General features: G+C 42.9%; 2 protein-coding genes across 5 annotated transcripts in view; one reads left to right on the top strand and one right to left on the bottom strand.

Annotated features, from left to right (window-relative positions):
* LOC137084924 (arf-GAP with Rho-GAP domain, ANK repeat and PH domain-containing protein 1) overlaps window positions 1-9,032 on the bottom strand; it is an 86,201-nt gene extending 77,169 nt beyond the window's left edge. The window contains exon 1 of one of the 4 annotated variants that reach the window (XR_010906832.1): window positions 8,832-9,032. The gene's annotated coding sequence lies outside the window, so the exon portion shown is untranslated. Of the gene's footprint in view, window positions 1-1,303; window positions 1,420-8,626; window positions 8,716-8,831 lie in introns of those variants that run through there. The other 3 variants (XM_067451482.1, XM_067451481.1, XM_067451480.1) reach the window with 3 other exon arrangements.
* Window positions 1-13,245, top strand: part of LOC137084932 (ribonuclease inhibitor-like) — a 318,165-nt gene that overhangs the window by 139,513 nt on the left and 165,407 nt on the right. The window lies entirely within an intron of this gene.

The following is a 13,245-nucleotide window of genomic DNA, read 5'->3' as shown; positions in this document are numbered from 1 at the left end:
ACTGTGGTTAAAAACCGAGGTATGTATTGAACCTTGGACCATGTGTATTGTCGCATACCTACTGGAAATTCTCACAGATGCCATTTCTGTCTAAAAGGAGCATAGTTGTGAAGACACTGTCTTTTCTAGTATTTTTGACAGAAAGGGTAGATTTGAGACTGGCCTGTAATTGAATAATTCTACAGGATCAAGTGGTTTGATAGTACTACCACTTTTTTGATTTTGATGATTTAAGGAGTTTAGCTAATTCTTCTCCTATAGCAAGCACAGACACACACACACACACACACACACACACACACACACAGACACAGACACAGACACAGACACAGACACAGACACACACACACACACACACACACACACACACACACACACAGTAACTCTAATTAGAGCAGTCTCAGTACTATGATACGATTTAAATTCTGACTGGAAATCCTCACAGATAACATTTCTGTCTAAAGGAGCATAGTTGTGAAGACACGGCCTTTTCTAGTACTTTTGACAGAAAGGGTAGATTTGAGGCTGATTAATTCTACAGGATCAAGTGGTTTGATAGTAGCCAACTTAAAAGTTTTCAGTATATCCTAATGACAAAGATGAATTCATGATATTAAGAAGAGAATCTATGACCTCTGGAATGCATCTTTTAATAGTCTATTCGGTATAGGGTCGAGCATATGTTGTTGATTTTGATGATTTAAGGAGTTAAGCCAATTCTTCTCCAATAGCAAGTACAGACACACACACACACACACACGCACGCATGCACGCACGCACGCACGCACGCACGCACGCACGCACGCACGCACGCACGCACACACAGTAACTCTGATGAGAGCAGTTTCAGTACTACGATACGATCTAAATTCTGACTGGAAATCCTCACCGATGCCATTTCTTTCTAAAAAGGAGCATAGTTGTGAGGACACAGCCTTTTCTAGTGTTTTTGACAGAAACGGTAGATTTGAGACCGGCCTGTAATTGAATAATTCTGTAGGATTGTTAGGACATATACAAAATACAAGCTGCACTCTCTGTCATTAATGTGACTCAAACAAAACAGAAAATATCTGATCTTTGGTCATATCGCCCCACAAACGATCATTTTCTCTCAAACCTGTATAACAAATATCCCTTTAACAGAGATTAAGCAGAATTAAATATTACTACATTTAAAATATAATTGTGTAACACACTTTTCATGAATATCTTAAGTGGACACATTGACTTTGGCAGCTCCTCAATATACATTAAATATACATTTAAAAAGAAACAGAAACAACAATGGATGCCGTCCTACCTCAACCCGTCTGAGAAGATGTGAGACGAGGAATGAGGAGAAATAAAACTCCCCTGTAATGAAAGGCCATGAAAAACTTCACGAGCTGTGTAAAACAGTCAACACATTAGTCAGAAACAGGATGAAAAGAACAAACACTCTGTGGTTAAAGTCTCACATGCAGACACAAACACGAGTGGTGTGAAGTCTTGGCCAGCTAATCAACATGCAGAAGAGAGACGGATAAGTGAACTGCTCTCGCCTAGCAAACAAACACTGCTAAAGAAATGAGCACCAGCCCGTTTCAGCAAAAGAACGTTTTCGATAATGTTGTCTGTAGGACTACAGCTTCTGTTTTTCGTATCCAATATAATCATTATTGTGCGGAATAGGATAGGCGCAAAAGTTTTACATGGAAAAATAATAAGAATAGAGAAGAACAATAGTGATGCCTTGCCTTTGCCTGGAAATATGGCTTAATGATGTGTTTGTATGGTTGCTAGGGTACTCTAAATGGTTGCTAAGGTGTGGCTAAACAGTTCATGTGCTGATATTTAAAGAGTCAAAAGAGCCCTACTCTGTATATCTACAACGTACTGGTGCTGAGATATGGCTTGTTAATATATGGTTGCTAGGGTGCTGTAACTGGTTGCTAGGGTACTCTAAATGGTTGCTAGGGTGTGGCTACACAGTTCATGGGGTGATATTTAAAGAGTCAAAAGAGCCCAACTCTGTATTTCTACAACGTACTGGTGTTGAGATATGGCTTGTTAATATATGGTTGCTAAGGTGCTGTAACTGGTTGCTAGGGTACTCTAAATGGTTGCTAGGGTGTGGCTACACAGTTCATGGGGTGATATTTAAAGAGTCAAAAGAGTCCAACTCTGTATTTCTACAATGCTCTGGTGCTGAGATATGTTAATATGTTTATATATGGTTTATAAGGTGCTGTAACTGGTTGCTAGGGTACTCTAAATGTTTGCTAGGGTGTGGCTAAACAGTTCATGGGGTGATATTGAAAGAGTCAAAAGAGCCCCACTCTGTATTTCTACCACGCTCTGGTGCTGAGATATGGCTTGTTATTATGGTTGCTAGGGTGCTGTAACTGGTTGCTAGGGTACTCTAAATGGTTGCTAGGGTGTGGCTAAAAAGTTAATCGGGTAATATTTAAAGAGTCAAAAGAGCCCCACTCTGTATTTCTACCACGCTCTGGTGCTGAGATATGGCTTGTTAATATGGTTGCTAGGGTGCTGTAACTGGTTGCTAGGGTGAGGCTATAAGTTTGAATGTCCCTATTTTATATTCATGTCTCATCTGGTCTCTCGTCATGTGCTGCTGGTTTCATTAAAAGCTGATGAGGCTCGTAATTCAGAATTTAAGGAACTGGAAGTGTTGACGAAAACTCGGCTGAAAGAAACAATTGCGCCTGAGCCGCTTCATAACAAACATCGAGCTGATTAACATTCCAGTCACATCACAGGATGGGTTAACCCCTCAATACACACTTACATGCCTGAGTGTGTGTGCGTCTGTGTGTGTGTGTGTGTGTGTGTGTGTGTGTGTGTGTGTGTGTGTGTGTCACACAGATCTCCATTATGTGAGTTAAAGGAACTGAAATCCTTTAGTTTAGTGCACTGGTATAAGTGCCATGTCTCTTTAAGAACTCCATTAGTTTACCCACAAAGCCTGCGAAATCTTGTGGCTTAAGACCACATCCCCCAAACACACACACACACACACACACACACACTAGTGCTGTCGGTATGTTAGTCGGCCTCACTCACACATGCTCCGGTGTTTCCTTCAAGCTCGACAAGTGCATGTTGTGAACACACACACACACGCTCCGGTGTTTCCTTCAAGCTCGACAAGTGCATGTTGTGAACACACACACACACACACACACACACACACACACACACAAACACACACACACACACACACACACACACACACACACACACACACACACACACACACACACACACACACACATTCTGCATTTTTACTTTCTCATAAAAACTCCTCCTGTGTGATTTATAAGCCTTTTGTAAAGTGGGGCCATGGGTAATGTCCTCATATTTCACCCTCTCCTGTAATACCTGTGTCATACCCATGGCATTATACACATTTGTGTCCTCATATGTCACAAAAACAAGCACACACACACACACACACACACACACACACACACACACGTTGTGTTTTCATGTTTTATGGGGACTCACAATGGCACAATACATTCCCAATACATAAATATATTCCCTCCTCTACCCATCACACAAAACTACAGGAATTTGTACATTTTCAAACTGGTTTATAATCAGACCTGAAATCAACCCAACATGTCCCAGATTTAACATCTGCAGCCCAAACGAGAGACTTTGCTTCATTCTTGGCGAAAAAGCCAAACGCACAAATATAGCTGCAAGATTTGTAGCATCTTTCCATTTCCTGAGGGTTGACCAGAACCAACCAATAAACACACACACACACACACCTACAGGTCCTTCTCAAAAAATTAGCATATTGTGATAAAGTTCATTATTTTCCATAATGTAATGATAAAAATTAAACGTTCATATATTTTAGATTCATTGCACACCTACTGAAATATTTCAGGTCTTTTATTGTTTTATTACTGATGATTTTGGCATACAGCTCATGAAAACCCCAAATTCCTGTCTCAAAAAATTAGCATATCATGAAGCGGTTCTCTAAACGAGCTATTAACCTAATCATCTGAATCAACTAATGAACTCTAAACACCTGCAAAAGATTCCTGAGGCTTTTAAAAACTCCCAGCCTGGTTCATTACTCAAAACCGCAATCATGGGTAAGACTGCCGACCTGACTGCTGTCCAGAAGGCCATCATTGACACCCTCAAGCGAGAGGGGAAGACACAGAAAGACATTTCTGAACGAATAGGCTGTTCCCAGAGTGCTGTATCAAGGCACCTCAGTGGGAAGTCTGTGGGAAGGAAAAAGTGTGGCAAAACACGCTGCACAACGAGAAGAGGTGAGCGGACCCTGAGGAAGATTGTGGAGAAGGACCGATTCCAGACCTTGGGGGACCTGCGGAAGCAGTGGACTGAGTCTGGAGTAGAAACATCCAGAGCCGCCGTGCACAGGCGTGAGCAGGAAATGGGCTACAGGTGCCGCATTCCCCAGGGCAAGACACTTTTGGGCTACAGAGAAGCAGCACTGGACTGTTACTCAGTGGTCCAAAGTACTTTTCTCGGATGAAAGCAAATTTTGCATGTCATTGGGAAATCAAGGTGCCAGAGTCTGGAGGAAGACTGGGGAGAAGGAAATGCCAAAATGCCTGAAGTCCAGTGTCAAGTCCCCACAGTCAGTGATGGTCTGGGGTGCCATGTCAGCTGCTGGTGTTGGTCCACTGTGTTTTATCAAGGGCAGGGTCAATGCAGCTCGCTATCAGGAGATGTTGGAGCACTTCATGCTTCCATCTGCTGAAAAGCTTTATGGAGATGAAGATTTGGTTTCTCAGCTCGACCTGGCACCTGCTCACAGTGCCAAAACCACTGGTAAATGGTTTACTGACCATGGTATTACTGTGCTCAATTGGCCTGCCAACTCTCCTGACCTGAACCCCATAGAGAATCTGTGGGATATTGTGAAGAGAAAGTTGAGAGACGCGAGACCCAACACTCTGGATGAGCTTAAGGCCGCTATCGAAGCATCCTGGGCCTCCAGAACACCTCAGCAGTGCCACAGGCTGATCGCCTCCACGCCACGCCGCACTGAAGCAGTCATTTCTGCTAAAGGATTCCCCACCAAGTATTGAGTGCAGAACTGAACATCATTATTTTAAGGTTGACTTTTTTTGTATTAAAAACACTTTTCTTTTATTGGTCGGATGAAATATGCTAATTGTTTGAGATGGGAATTTTGGCTTTTCATGAGCTGTATGCCAAAATCATCAGTATTAAAACAATAAAAGAGCTGAAATATTTCAGCTGGTGTGCAATGAATCTAAAATATATTAAAGTTTAATTTGTATCATTACATTATGGAAAATAATGAACTTTATCACAATATGCTAATTTTTTGAGAAGGACAAAAAATGTATGCTTACTAAAGTAGTTTTCTACTTAGTAAATGTTAAAATGTTCTAAACTACAAACAGAGAGAAAGCCAGACAGACAAAATTAGAGACAAACAAAAACAGACAAACAGACAGACAACAAACAAACAGACAAACAGTCCGAAAACAAACAAACAGACAAACAGACAAACAGTCCGAAAACAAACAAACAGACAAACAGACAAACAGTCAGAAAACAAACAAACAGACAGTTTGTTAGACAAATTAAGACAGACAAACATCAGACAGAGAAACAGCCAAACTGAGAAACAAACAAACAAACACAGACAAACAGTCAGACAGTCAGACAGACAGACAGACAGACAGACAGACAGACAGACAGACAGACAACAAACAAACAAACAGACAGTCAGTCAGAGAGACAGACAGACAGACAGACAGTCAGACAACAAACAAACAAACAAACACAGACAAACAGTCAGACAGACAACAAACAGACAAACAGTCAGACAGACAGACAGTCAGACAGTCAGACAGTGAGACAGACAGACAGACAGACAGTCAGACAGAAAGTCAGACAGACAGACAGACAACAAACAGACAAACAGACAAACAGTCAGTCAGACAGACAGACAGACAGTCAGACAACAAACAAACAAACACAGACAAACAGTCAGACAGTCAGAGAGACAACAAACAGACAAACAGTCAGAAAACAAACAGACAAACAGACAGACAACAAACAAACAGACAAACAGTCCGAAAACAAACAAACAGACAAACAGTCAGAAAACAAACAAACAGACAGTTTGTTAGACAAATTAAGACAGACAAACATCAGACAGAGAAACAGCCAAACTGAGAAACAAACAAACACAGACAAACAGTCAGACAGTCAGACAGACAGACAGACAGACAGACAGACAGACAGACAGACAGACAGACAACAAACAAACAAACAGACAGTCAGTCAGAGAGACAGACAGACAGACAGTCAGACAACAAACAAACAAACAAACACAGACAAACAGTCAGACAGACAACAAACAGACAAACAGTCAGACAGACAGACAGTCAGACAGTGAGACAGACAGAAAGTCAGACAGACAGACAGACAACAAACAGACAAACAGACAAACAGTCAGTCAGACAGACAGACAGACAGTCAGACAACAAACAAACAAACAAACAAACACAGACAAACAGTCAGACAGTCAGAGAGACAACAAACAGACAAACAGTCAGACAGACAAACAGTCAGACAGACAGACAGTCAGACAGACAACAAACAAACAAACAGACAGTCAGTCAGAGAGACAGACAGACAGACAGACAGTCAGACAACAAACAAACAAACAAACAAACACAGACAAACAGTCAGACAGACAACAAACAGACAAACAGTCAGACAGACAGACAGTCAGACAGTGAGACAGACAGACAGACAGTCACACAGAAAGTCAGACAGACAGACAGACAACAAACAGACAAACAGTCAGTCAGACAGACAGACAACAAACAAACAAACAAACAAACAAACACAGACAAACAGTCAGACAGTCAGAGAGACAACAAACAGACAAACAGACAAACAGTCAGACAGACAAACAGTCAGACAGACAGTCAGACAGTCAGACAGACAGTCAGACAGTGAGACAGACAGACAGACAGTCAGACAGACAGTCAGACAGACAGACAGACAGACAGACAGTCAGACAACAAACAAATAAACAGACAAACAGTCAGACAGACAGACAGACAGACAGAGAAACAGCCAAACTGAGAAACAAACAAACAAACACAGACAAACAGTCAGACAGACAGACAGACAGACAACAAACAAACAAACAAACAGACAAACAGACAGACAGTCAGACAGACAACAAACAAACAGACAAACAGACAGACAGACAGACAGTCAGACAGACAGACAGACAACAAACAAACAAACAAACAAACAAACAGACAGTCAGACAGACAGACAGTCAGACAGACAGACAGTCAGACAACAAACAAACAGTCAGTCAGACAGACAGACAGACAGTCAGACAACAAACAAACAGGCAAACAGTCAGTCAGACAGAGACAGACAAACAGGGAGACAGACAGACAAGAGAAACAAATTTAGATACAAACAAACAAACAGTCAGTCAGTCAGACAGAGAGATAAGCACAGAGCAACAGACAGAAAGACAGACAGACAGACAGACAGACAGACAAGCACAGAGCAACAGACAGAAAGACAGAAAGACAGACAGACAGAGAAATAGCCGAACTGAGAAAAAAACAAACAGTCAGACAGACAAACAGACAGACAGACAAACAGACAGCGAAAGAGACAAAGTTAGATACAAACAGTCAAACAGACAGACAAGCAAAGAGCGACAGACAGAAAGACAGACAGACAGACAGAAAGAGAGACAGACAGATAGACAAGCAAAGAGCGACAGACAGAAAGACAGAGAGACAGACAGAAAGAGAGACAGACAGATAGACAAGCAAAGAGCGACAGACAGAAAGAGAGACAGACAGGCAGAAAGAGAGACAGACAGATAAGCAAAGAGCGACAGACAGAAAAAGAGACAGACAGACAGAAAAAAAGAGAGACAGACAGACAAGCAAAGAGCGACAGACAGAAAGAGAGACAGACAGACAGAAAGAAAGAGAGACAGATAGACAAGCAAAGACCGACAGACAGAAAGAGAGACAGACAGGCAGAAAGAGAGACAGACAGACAGATAAGCAAAGAGCGACAGACAGAAAGAGAGACAGACAGACAGAAAGAAAGAGAGAGAGACAGACAGACAAGCAAAGAGCGACAGACAGAAAGAGAGACAGACAGACAGAAAGAGAGACAGACAGACAAGCAAAGAGCGACAGACAGAAAGAGAGACAGACAGACGGACAGAGAAATAGCTGAACTGAGAAAAAAACAAACAGACAAACAGTCAGCAAACAAACAAACAAACAAACAAACAGAAAAGCCAAAAAACAGCCAGACAAAAAAAAGAAAGAAACACGGAGAGACAGACAGACCAACCTCTAATGTTTATGATAATGTAATGAGAGGAATGCTTTTTACCACATCAATAAAACGACAGAAATCTAAATCATAAAAAGAATCAGACCGTCAGGAAGAGACAAACAGAGAGACTTGGACTAAATAATTCTCACTTACTGGACACTCATATTCAAACTCATTTTCCTCCTTTATTCACGGTATAAATGTCCCGGGATCCTCGCCTGGAGTTATTTTAAAACATATGATATATATTTACCGGCGAAAGTTTACTCTCAGAATCACAAGCTGAGATTTCCTCGAGCTGTGCTGATAAAATCCTCGGCGTTTCGTTCCTTTATTTCTGTGTGAATTCCGTTTTATGACTGAACGCAAAACGCGCGCAGAAGATGAACAAACTCGAGATATAAACACACCCACACACACACACACACACACACACACACACACACACACACACTTACAGAAGCGTCTCTCTCTGCCAGAACTTGGGCTTGCTTGACTCTCTGGATGTTGTTGATTTTCTCCGGACGGTTGTGGCGTTAATCCTGTGTGTGTTTCTCCACTGCAGCAATAAAACTGACGAAAAAAACCCTACAAGAAACTTCTTCCGTGGGCGGCGCGTCACATGAGTGTGTGAAACTCCGCAAGACGCGACGGATTTGACGCGACGCGACGCGGCACTCTGGGCGTCCAATACCGCTATATCTGCGGTTGCTATGCGACACAACGGTCAAATTCTTAAGGGGGCGCGCGACACACACAAACACTGAGGCGGTTTTGTTTAATTTGACACGTATGATTGATATAATAATCGTTTAAAATACAACATATAAGGATTGTTATCTGACATACAAATTAGGATTCTTTTATTTTAATATGTTCAAATCCTCATCGAAAATGCTTACACTCGATGTGATTGGTCCATCGTGAGCAGCGCTGAGAAAGGTAACATGATACATGCATTACATTGAATTAAACATACACAAAAAAAGATAAATGTATTTATTGAAAATCTCAGGATAATTAAAACACAACTTTCTGTATTTTAAGCTAAAAGCGCTGTTCATGTGATTTATTTTACAAGCACTTTAAAAGTGACTGAGCTGGCTGATATATGCTGGTGTTTTTTAGACACTGTAGTTTTATTGGGTTATTTTGTAGTTTTATAACAGATGCATGTACATGCTTTGGCCGGTAGGCGGCGCTAGAGGTCTATTGATGAATATTAGACTGTGTTTGGATAGAATACTGCAGCATACAGGTTTTATTATTGTAAGATGCAGTGTGCCATTTTAAACATTGTTGAGCACTAACATGTGAAGTCAAAGCCGGCCCTAGACCTTTGGGGGCCCTAAGCAAAATTTGGTTGGAGGCCCTTGACCGTTTTAAGTAAGGCCTAAAGAAAAGCAATGACTACCTTATAACTATACTGTTCATATATCTATGTAACTTTAAAATTTTGTAGTCTATTAAATTATGTTTTAATTATTCTATGTAGCCTACTGTATGATAATTATCTTTTTTTTTACGCTGCTGGTCCTGAGTACGTATTTCGTTCTTATGTGGTAACGTACAGAACGTCAATAAAAGACCTTGAGTTCTTGAGTTGAGTTCCATGTTTGATGTCTAACAGGAAAATTATGATACCACTGAGCTGAATGGCAGTGCAGTGCAATGAACACACACGGATGAACTTGCTGAATAAAAAGACTGATAAAGTGATTTTCACTGACCATCAAAGAAACATTTTTAATTGACACCAGAGTTTAAAAGGCAAAAACAGCACACCATAACAAATTTTGCTGGACAATAAATTGGTCAAGAAATTATTGCGATAAATGATAAGATTTTTCGTTCTAAACCCATTTTCATCTAAAATAATGATAATGGCATAATAATGCAGGTACACCTTTTTTAAATATCAATAAACTTTTATCTCTAAAGACTCTGATATGGAAAACATTTTAAATATCCACAATAAATTAACAAAACAACCAAAAAACAAGAAAAGCAATGGACTCTCAGTCTGTTAACAAAAAATACACTTGAATAAATACCAAAAGCAATAAATAAAATTGATGAAAACTGCTTTAGGTACACATTAGGGGTGGCACGGTTCACAAAAGCCACGGTTCGGTTCATATCACGGCTTTAGGGTCACGGTTTATAAGTTCTGTACGGTTGTTGTTGTTGTTTTTGCTTTTACTTGTTAACACTCCAGAAATTTACTTCAGCATAATATGATATATAGCTTACTTATCCACAATTCAGGATACAGTATTAACACAATTGTTATATCATGTAATCATGCACAAACTGAACTTGACCATCTCTGAGGAAAGCTAGGTGAGATTTTGATACAGCAAGAGAAAGACATTGATGACATGCTTTCATTTATTTGGCAAAAAAAGGAGAATGTGTATTGCTATCTCTACAGGAACTTATGTGCCTTTTTTAGACACAAATATTGAACTGAAGAATGAACTTGCATTTATCAAACGGCCAACTTCAGTGTAGCTTTAAGCCTTGTTTATACTTGCGCGTCCGCACGAGCGCGGCAAAAATTGCTTCAACGAGGAGTGCGCGAGACCCAATTTCGCTTGGCGGTGTGCACGTCAAATTTTGTAACTTTGCGCGCGGCTCCGCAACCGAAGAAGCTCGAGGCGAATCTGGCCGAGCATGACGTCTCATCACGCCTGCACCCAGTCTGCGCTTCGAGTATAATAAACACCTCCTCAAACAGATGAGGCGAGGTGCGTGCGTTCTCTAGGGGGCCCTCTGCAGGCCACGGGGCCCTTTGCAATTGCAAGGGTCGCTTAGTGGCTGGGCCGGCTCTGTGTGAAGTGACTAACACTGATGATCACGGCTCCTGTTAGTGGGTGGGATATATTAGGCAGCAAGTGAACATTTTGTCCTCAAAGTTGATGTTGTCCTAAAAAACTCTTGTGAGGTGTTCCGGCCACAGGGGCGCGGGCGACCAAGGCTCATTGATCCACTATGGGAGCGAAGGCTGGCCCTTACCTGAGGAACACATGGCCCCAGGATGCACTATGGGAGCGAAGGCTGGCCCTTACCTGAGGAACACATGGCCCCAGGATGCACTATGGGAACGAAGGCTGGCCCTCACCTGAGGAACACATGGCCCCAGGATGCACTATGAGAGTGAAGGCTGGCCCTTACCTGGGGACCACATAGCCCCAGGATGCACTATGGGAGCGAAGGCTGGCCCTCACCTGAGGAACACATGGCCCCAGGATGCACTATGAGAGTGAAGGCTGGCCCTTACCTGGGGACCACATAGCCCCAGGATGCACTATGGGAGTGAAGGCTGGCCCTTACCTGGGGAACACATGGCCCAGGATGCACTATGGGAGTGAAGGCTGGCCCTTACCTGGGGAACACATGGCCCCAGGATGCACTATGGGAGCGAAGGCTGGCCCTCACCTAGGGAACACATGGCCCCAGGATGCACTATGGGAGTGAAGGCTGGCCCTTACCTGGGGAACACATGGCCCCAGGATCCACTATGGGAGCGAAGGCTGGCCCTTACCTGAGGAACACATGGCCCCAGGATGCACTATGGGAACGAAGGCTGGCCCTTACCTGGGGAACACATGGCCCCAGGATGCACTATGGGAGTGAAGGCTGGCCCTTACCTGAGGAACACATGGCCCCAGGATGCACTATGGGAGTGAAGGCTGGCCCTTACCTGAGGAACACATGGCCCCAGGATGCACTATGGGAGCGAAGGCTGGCCCTTACCTGGGGAACACATGGCCCCAGGATGCACTATGGGAGCGAAGGCTGGCCCTCACCTGGGGAACACATGGCCCCAGGATGCACTATGGGAGTGAAGGCTGGCCCTCACCTGGGGAACACATGGCCCCAGGATGCACTATGGGAGTGAAGGCTGGCCCTTACCTGAGGAACACATGGCCCCAGGATGCCCTATGGGAGTGAAAGCTGGCCCTTACCTGAGGAACACATGGCCCCAGGATGCACTATGGGAGTGAAGGCTGGCCCTCACCTGGGGAACACATGGCCCCAGGATGCACTATGGGAGTGAAGGCTGGCCCTTACCTGAGGAACACATGGCCCCAGGATGCCCTATGGGAGTGAAGGCTGGCCCTCACCGGGGGAACACATGGCCCCAGGATACACTATGGGAAGAGCTGTTGGCTTGGCTTTCAAATTCTCCAGATCTCAATCCAATCGAGCATATGTGGGATGTGCTGAACAAACAAGTCCGATCCATGGAGGCCCCACCTAGCAAACTTACAGGACTGAAAGGATCTGCTACTGACATCTTAGTGCTAGATCCCACAGCACACCTTCAGGGGTCGAGTGGAGTCTGTTTCTCGACGGGTCAGGGAGAACAACATAATAAAACAGTGCGTGTTCATCGTGCTGACGTCATCTGGATCTGTGACACTTTAAAGAGGCTGCAGTTCATTTTCATATGGATGCTGCTTCATGGAGAAATATTAGGTACGATATTAATCATCATCATCAGTAGACTACTGTAGGATGAGAGTGAGTCAGAGTCTAGCAGGCCGGGCCGGTCTCGTGTGGGCGCGTTTTAGCAGATCACATTATCTGTTTGGTGCTGGTGGGAGAGGTGTGTGTGTGTGTGTGTGTCTTCTCCACAGCTCTGTAAACTGAATGCTTCCTTTAGAGGTGAATCTTCAGATAACAGAATATTTTATGATTGTTTTTTTCATGATTGTTGATAGCCAGTGTCTTATAACTGATATACATCACCTGATATTCATTGAATTGAAAAAGACATGAATAATTTAAAGGCTGTGGTATTCGTTTAAGAATCTGAAAAACCCATTAGTTACTAATCTGAATATTGTCCTGTCAGTGTTTATG

The sequence above is a fragment of the Pseudorasbora parva genome, chromosome 8 (assembly GCF_024679245.1).
Source record: "Pseudorasbora parva isolate DD20220531a chromosome 8, ASM2467924v1, whole genome shotgun sequence".
NCBI classification, from domain to species: domain Eukaryota; kingdom Metazoa; phylum Chordata; class Actinopteri; order Cypriniformes; family Gobionidae; genus Pseudorasbora; species Pseudorasbora parva.
The sequence above is the reverse complement of the archived record's forward strand: the minus strand, read 5'-3'. Positions and strand labels throughout refer to the sequence as shown.